Below are 7,916 nucleotides of genomic sequence, written 5' to 3'. Positions count from 1 at the left end.
GCCATGATGTGGAGATGAAAGGTTTTCAGAGACAAGTGGTATTGTCTGAAGGAGGTGAATTCTTGCTGGATAGCAAGTTAGTAAACGAACATGGTAGTTTCTGGTGTTGCCATTATGAAGTATCACCAACAAATAAATGGTTTAGGTGCTAGAGCCAACAAATCCAAAAAGATGGTGTCAGCAGGGCCATGCTTCCTTGGGGTCTGTAGAAGAAGGCCCTCACTTGCCTTTTCCTAGCTTCTAGTGACCCACAATACTTCTTAAGTGACCGCATCACTCTGTCCTCTGAATGGATTTTCCAATAAGATCATCTTCATAGAGGGCCAGTAGTGATAATATAGGGGATAGAGTACTTGCCTTGTCTGTGGTTGACCCAGGTTCTATTCCTGACATCCCATATGGTTGCACAACCCCCATCGTGAGTGATACCTGAGGGTGGAGCCAGGCGCAATCCTAAGCACAATGGGCATGGGACAAAAACTAAAAGCAAAACCAAAAAAAGTATATGCGGATATTCTTGGAGTTTCGGTCGATATATATTGGGAAAAAATTCTTCTCATGACAGTGTAGATCAGCTCTCATATCCCTTAAAGATGGAACAACTTTGAGTCACCTATTCCATAGAGTTACTAGAAACTCCAGGCTATGGATCCCCAAGTACCACAGAAGTGACCTCTCAACATTGCCCCTTTCTAGTTTGTCTTGAATTTTCTGTAAGAGTTAAGTGGAGGTACTAACACTTGCTGGGGACATCATCAAAATCAACTACTCACCCGGAGCTTCTTATACCAGACTTTAATTCTGGAATCCCTAGCCTAAGAAATCATACAAAATTTGTCTGTATTATGTCAATTCTACATTCGCGATGTCACACTGTCTTGACCTCTAGTATTAATGCAACTTCATTCCAATTGAATACATCAATAAATCTTTGCTCCTTTCACCTTGTTATTCAGTGAAAATAAAAACTTTTTTTGTGTGTTTCTGGACCATACCCAGTAGAGCTCAGAGTTATCCCCACTCTACACTCAGAAATAGCTCCCCAGGGGCCGGCAACGTGGCGCTAGAGGTAAGGTGTCTGCCTTGCAAGTGCGAGCCAAAGAAGGACCGCAGTTCGATCCCCCAGCGTCCCATATGGTCCCCCTAAAGCCAGGGGCAATTTCTGAGCGCTTAGGCAGGAGTAACCCCTGAGCATCAAACAGGTGTGGCCCGAAAAAACAAAAATCAAAAACAAAACAAAAAAAAGATAAAGATTTAATATCTGGGGCTGGAGAGATGGCATGGAGGTAAAGCGTTTGCCTTGCATGTAGAAGGTTGGTGGTTCAAATCCCGGCATCCCATACGGTCCCCTGAGCCTGCCAGGAGCGATTTCTGAGCATAAAGCCAGGAGTGGCCCCTGAGCCTGCCAGGTGTGATCCAAAAACCAAAAAAAAAAAAAAAAAAAGATTTAATATCTAAGATATGCAAAGCAGTCACAAAGTTTAGCTCCACAAAACCTAAAAAAACAAAAACAAAACAAAATAAAACATTGAAAAATGAGGGGCCGGGAAGGTGGCGCTAGCGGTAAGGTGTCTGCCTTGCAAGCACTAGCGTAGGACGGACCACGGTTCGATCCCCCGGTGTCCCATATGGTCCCCCCAAGCCAGGGGCGATTTCTGAGCGCATAGCCAGGAGTAATCCCTGAGCGTCAAACGGGTGTGGCCCAAGAACCAAAAAAAAAAAAAAAAAAAAAAAAAGAAAAATGGGTGAAGAAATGAATAGACATTTATCTGAGGAAGACCAACAGATGGCCAATAGACACATGAAAACATATTCATCATCACTCATCATTAGTGAAATCCAAATCAACACTACAATGAGGTACCATTTACACCAGTGGGGATGGCACATATCAATAATAATGGAACCAATCTCTATTGGTGAGGATGTGGTAAGAAAGGAACGCTCATCCATTGCTGGTGGAAATGCTGCCTGGTCCAACCACTATGGAAAACAGTATGGAGGGTTCTATATAAACTCAAACTTGATCTGCCATATGACCCAGCAATCCCTCTCTTGGCTATCGATCCCCAGGATAAAAAGATATTCATCTGGGGCCGGAGAGATAGTATGGAGGTAAGGCATTTGCCTTGCATGCAGGAGGACAGTGGTTCGAATCCCGGCATCCCATATAGTCCCCTGAGCCTGCCAGGGGTGATTTCTGAGCATAGAGCCAGGAGTAACCCCAGAGTGCTGTCCGGGGTGACCCCAAAACAAACAAACAAAAAAGATATTCATCTAAAAGTATGTATGCACACCACTATTCATTGTAGCACTCAGCACAACAGCCAAGAATTGAAATCAACCTAGATGTTCAACAACAGATGACTGAATCATGAAGATGTGGTACAAAAACACAATGGAATACTACATAGCAGTAAGAAATGATACAACCATGCAATTTGTAGCAACATAGAGTGAACTAAAAAATATTATTTTCAGTGAAGTCTGAAGGATAAATAGGGGCCAGAGAGATAGCATGAAGATAGGATGTTTGCCTTGCATGCAGAAGGACGCTGGTTCGAATCCCGGCATCCCATATGGTTCCCCGAGCCTGCCAGGAGCAAATTCTGAGCATAGAGCCAGGAGTCTTCCCTGAGTGCTGCCGGGTGTGACCCAAAAATCAAAAAAAAAAAAAAAAAAAAAGAAGGATAAATACAGAATTATAATAATGTTGCTTTTATACACAGAATCAGGTGAAGAATAAGCTCTTACTGTGTTTATTTTCAAATGTAAAGGTAGCCACCTCCATCCCCCACTTTTTTCCTCATTTGGTTCTGCTTAGTAGAAAATTCTAGTAGAAAAGTCTTGCTTGGTATAAAAGCTCAGGTCAAAACGAGGACACAGAGATTGTATAGCTTGTCATTTTTACCCAAAACTGCACCAACAATATAATATGGCAACAATTAAATTAAACCAACAATATAAATGTTCCTTTTGGCATAGGTACACTAAAAAGGAGGAATTTTATGTATAGAAACAAGTTCTTATCTGCTAGGGATAAGAACCCATAAACTTTATAATACAGGAGTGCCTTCACCCTGAACATAAGTCATGGGGACTTAACTTAGACCTCATGTGATCGAACATTGATCATCCAGCCCCAACCAATCTTAGATCAACTCAACCTTAGAACTGGCACAGTTCCCTGCAGCAGCACAGGAATTAAACTCCCCCTGTATTAGTCCCTAATACTGCTCTGGTACCAACTTGCCCAGGGTAGACTCATATGACATCCTGTTGGCAAGGAAACAACAATAATTTGATATAAGGGCAAGTTGCCCAACCTCATCACCTAATGGTGAGATGAAATCAAAAGACACTCCATCCTTTGATCTATGCAAAAAACCAAAATAACAAGGGGCCAGAGCAGTGATGCAAGCGATAAGGCATGTGCCTTGCCTGCACTAGCCTACGATCAAAATGGATCAACGTTTTGCTGCCTACAAGAAACACATCTGAATAATCAAAACAAGCATAGACTCAAAATCAAAGGCTGGAGGAAAATTATCCAAGCAAACAACATCCTTAAAATTCTGGAGTGGCCATATTAGTATCAGATGAAACAAACTTTAGACTCAGAAAATTTATAAGGGACAAAGATGGTCTTTTGTACTAATCAAAGAATATGTACAACAAGAAATCACACACATACATGCACTCAATGATGGACCTGCAAAGTATTTAATATAACTCTTGACAAACTTGAAAGAAAATATCAATACCAGTACAATAGTGGGAGATCGCAACACTGCCCTGATACCTCTTCCTCTTGATGGATCAACCAGGTTGAAACCCAACAAGAATGTATTAACTCTGAAAAGAGAAATGGAAGAAAGTGGACTAGTAGATATATATAGGGCACTCCATCCATAGAAACCTGGATACACATTCTTCTCCAATGCACATGAGTCATTCTCCAGGATCAATCACATGCTGGCCCATAAAGTCAAAAGGATAGAAATTATACAAACTACCTTCACAAACCACAAGGCAATGAAATTAGATGTGAACTTCAAAGAAACACAGAAGAAAAACTTTAACACCTGGAAACTAAATAGTTCAATACTGAACAGAGATTAAATAAAAAAAGGAAATCAAAACATTCCTGGAAACAAATGACAATGAAGACACAAATTGTCAGAATTTATGGGACACAACAAAAGCAGTGCTAAGAGGAAAATTTATAGCCTTGCAAGCACACATCAGAAAGAAAGAAGGGGCTTATATGAAAAGCTTAATGACACAGTTTTCAAAACTAGAAAATGACCAATAAGAGGAACCAAAAATAGGCAGAAGGAAATAAAGCTTAGAGCAGAAATCAATTAAATGGAAATCCAAAAAAAAAAAAAAAAACCAATCTGAAAAATCAACAAAATCACAAGTTGGTTCTTTGAAAAATAAACAAGATCAATAAACCACTAGCAAAACTCACAAAGAAATGGAGAGAAATCTAATACACCGGATCAGGAATAAAAAGGGGAAGATCACCACAGATACTGCAGAAATTCAAAGGGTAATCAGAGACTACTTTGAGAAACTCTATGTGACAAAACATAAAAACCTGGAGAAAATGGATAAATTCTTGGATTCTTATAATATTCCACGGTTAAACTAAGATGATCTTGCATATCTAAACAGACACATCACTACTGGAGAAATTAAAATCATCAAGAGTCTATCCAAACACAAAAACCCAGGCCCAGATGGATTCACGAAAGAATTCTTTCAAACCTTTTTTTGTTTTGTTTTGTTTTGTTTTTTTTGGGGGGGCACACCCGTTTGATGCTCAGGGGTTACTCCTGGCTAAGCGCTCAGAAATCGCCCCTGGCTTGGGGGGATCATATGGGATACCAGGGGATCGAACTGCGGTCCTTCCTTGGCTAGCGCTTGCAAGGCAGACACCTTACCTCTAGTGCCACCTCACCGGCCCCTCTTTCAAACCTTTTAAGAGGAACTTCTACCAATCCTCTGCAGGCTCTTTCATGAAACGAAGATTCAGGAACACTCCCAAAGAGTTTTTACGAAGCTAACATCACCTTGATACCAAAACCAGACAGAGATGCTGCCAAAAAAGAAAACTACAGACCAATATCCCTGATGAACACAGATGCAAAGATTCTCAACAAAAATCTGGTGAACAGGATCTATTGTCTCAGCAAGAAGGTAATTCACCACGACCAAGTAGGTTTCATCCCAGGAATGCAAGGATGGTTTAACATTCGTAAATCAATCAACATAATCAACAAGAAACCATATGATCAATTATTAGGTGCAGAGAAAGCATTTGATAAGGTCCAAAACCCATTCTTGATAAAAAAAAAAACTCTCAGCAAGATGGGAATAAAAGGAGCTATTTTCAATATAGTAGAGGCAATCTACCACAAGCCAATGGCAAATATTATTGTCAATGGCGATCAACTAAAAGCCTTTCCTCTAAAATCCAGTACAAGACAAGGCTTCCCTCTCTCACCACTCCTATTCAAAATAGTGCTGGAAGTTCTTGCCATAGTGATAGGCAAGAAAAAAAAATATCAAGGGCATCCAGATAGGAAAGAAAAAAGTCAAACTCTACCTGTTTGCAGATGACACGATACTATATTTAGAAAATCCTAAAGACTCTACCAAAAAACTTCCAGAAACAATAGACTCATATAGCAAAATGGCAGGATACAAAATTAACACAAAAATCAATGGCCTTCTTATACATCAATAATGATAGTGAAGAAATGGATATCAAAAAAAAATCCCATTTTCATTAGTGCCACACAAACTCAAATATCTTGGAGTCAACTTAACTAAAGATGTGAAAGACATGCAAAGAAAACTACAAAACCCTGCTTCAAGAAATAAAAGAGGACACAGGGAAATGGAGGCATATACTCTGCTAAAGGATTGTGAGGATTAATATTATTAAAATGGCAACATTCCCCAAGGCATTGTACAGATATAATGCAATCCCTCTAAGGATACCAATAACATTCTTCAAAGACATGGATAAAACACTCCTGAAATTAATCTGGAACAATAAACACCCAAGAATAGCTAGAGAACCCCTTGGGAAAAGGACTATGGGAGGTATCACTTTTCCCAACTTTAAATTGTATTACAAAGCAATAGTCATTAAAACAGCATGGTAATGGAATAAAGAAAGACCCTCAGATCAGTAGAATAGACTAGAGTATTCAGAGAATGCACCCCAGATATACAATCAATTAATCTTTGATAAAGGGGCAAGAAATGCAAAATGGAGCATGAAAAGCCTCTTCAACAAGTGGTGTTGGCACAACTGGACAACCACTTGCAAAACAAAACAAAACAAAACAAAAAAACGAACTCAGACCTCCAGCTAACACCATACAACAAGATCAAATGCAAATGGATTAAAGACCTTGATATCAGACTTGAAACCATAAGGTATATAGAACAACATGTAGGTAAAACACTCCAGGACATTGAAACTAAAGGCATCTTCAAAGAAGAAACAGCACTCTCTAAACAAGTCAGAGATACACAAATGGGACTACATTAAGGTGAGAAGCTTCTGCAACTTAAGGGAAATAATGCCTAGGATACAAAAGCCACCCACAGAATGGAAGAAGCTATTCACCCAATATGCATCAGATAAGGGGCCAATATCTAAGATATACAAGGTACTGACAGAACTTAAGAAGAAAAAAAAAATCTAACCCCATCAAAAACAGGAAGAAGAAATGAACAATTTCTCAAAAAAGAAATACAAGTGGCCAAAAGGCACATGAAAAAATGCTCCACATCACTACTCATCAGGGAGATACAAATCAAAACAACAATGAGGTACCATCTCACACCACAGAGACTGGCACACATCACAAAGAACAAGAACAATTTGGGGCCGGGAAGGTGGTGCTAGAGGTAAGGTGTCTGCCTTGCAAGCGCTAGCCAAGGAAGACCGCAGTTCAATCCCCCGGCGTCCCATATGGTCCCCCCAAGCCAGGGGCGATTTCCGAGCGCATAGCCAGGAGTAACCCCTGAGTGTCAAACGGGTGTGGCCCCAAAACAAAAACAAACAAAAACAAAACAAAACAAAAAAAAGAACAATCAGCGCTGGTGGGAATAGGCAGAGAAAGGAACTCTCATTCACTGCTGGTGGGAATGTTATCTAGTCCAACCTTTATGGAAAACAATATGGAAATTCCTCAAAAAATTGGAAATTTGAGCTCCCATTTGATCCAGCTATAAAACTCATAGGAATATACCGTACAAACTATAAAAATAAAATCCAAAAATCCCTGAGGTGATATTTAGAGATACCAGAATATTGATGTATTTGCCAGAGTTGGGGAACATTTCCCTAGAAATCCTAGTCTTGAAGCAGAAGTTCAGGGCAACAGGTGCCTGGGGTCCCACCAGGGAGTTCCATGAAAATGTTTTTGTTGCGAAGACACTAATATCTACTCTCCTTAGGGCTCTATAGCAAGGCACTGCCCAGCATCTCAATAATGGGATGACATTTTTCTAGGGAGCACTTAAGTCATTTTTCTAGACTTACTGAATGTTTGATCCTAAGAAAACAAAAACAAAACACACACACAAACAACAAAAAATCCCTCCAAAGCCCCCAAAACCGCAGAAACTAAACAACACCCAATACCCCCGAAAAGAGAGAATGAATAACCTGAAATATATCAGTCATCTCAGCATAGCCTTTCTTTCCTTTCATCCCTGAACTCCTTTGATGATTCTGTTCTATGCTGCTCCTTACAGGCTCAGGTAGCTGTTTTAAAAACGGCAGTAGTTCTGATATATCCAATGCTGTACTAAAGAGTGTTTAAAAGCCTGCTCTTATGGGTAGGCAGAGGAAAGTGGGTACATGTGTTCAGAGTGCTAACAGCACA

This window comes from Suncus etruscus, chromosome 9, assembly GCF_024139225.1.
Source record: "Suncus etruscus isolate mSunEtr1 chromosome 9, mSunEtr1.pri.cur, whole genome shotgun sequence".
NCBI classification, from domain to species: domain Eukaryota; kingdom Metazoa; phylum Chordata; class Mammalia; order Eulipotyphla; family Soricidae; genus Suncus; species Suncus etruscus.
Note: the sequence above shows the minus strand (reverse complement) of the source record.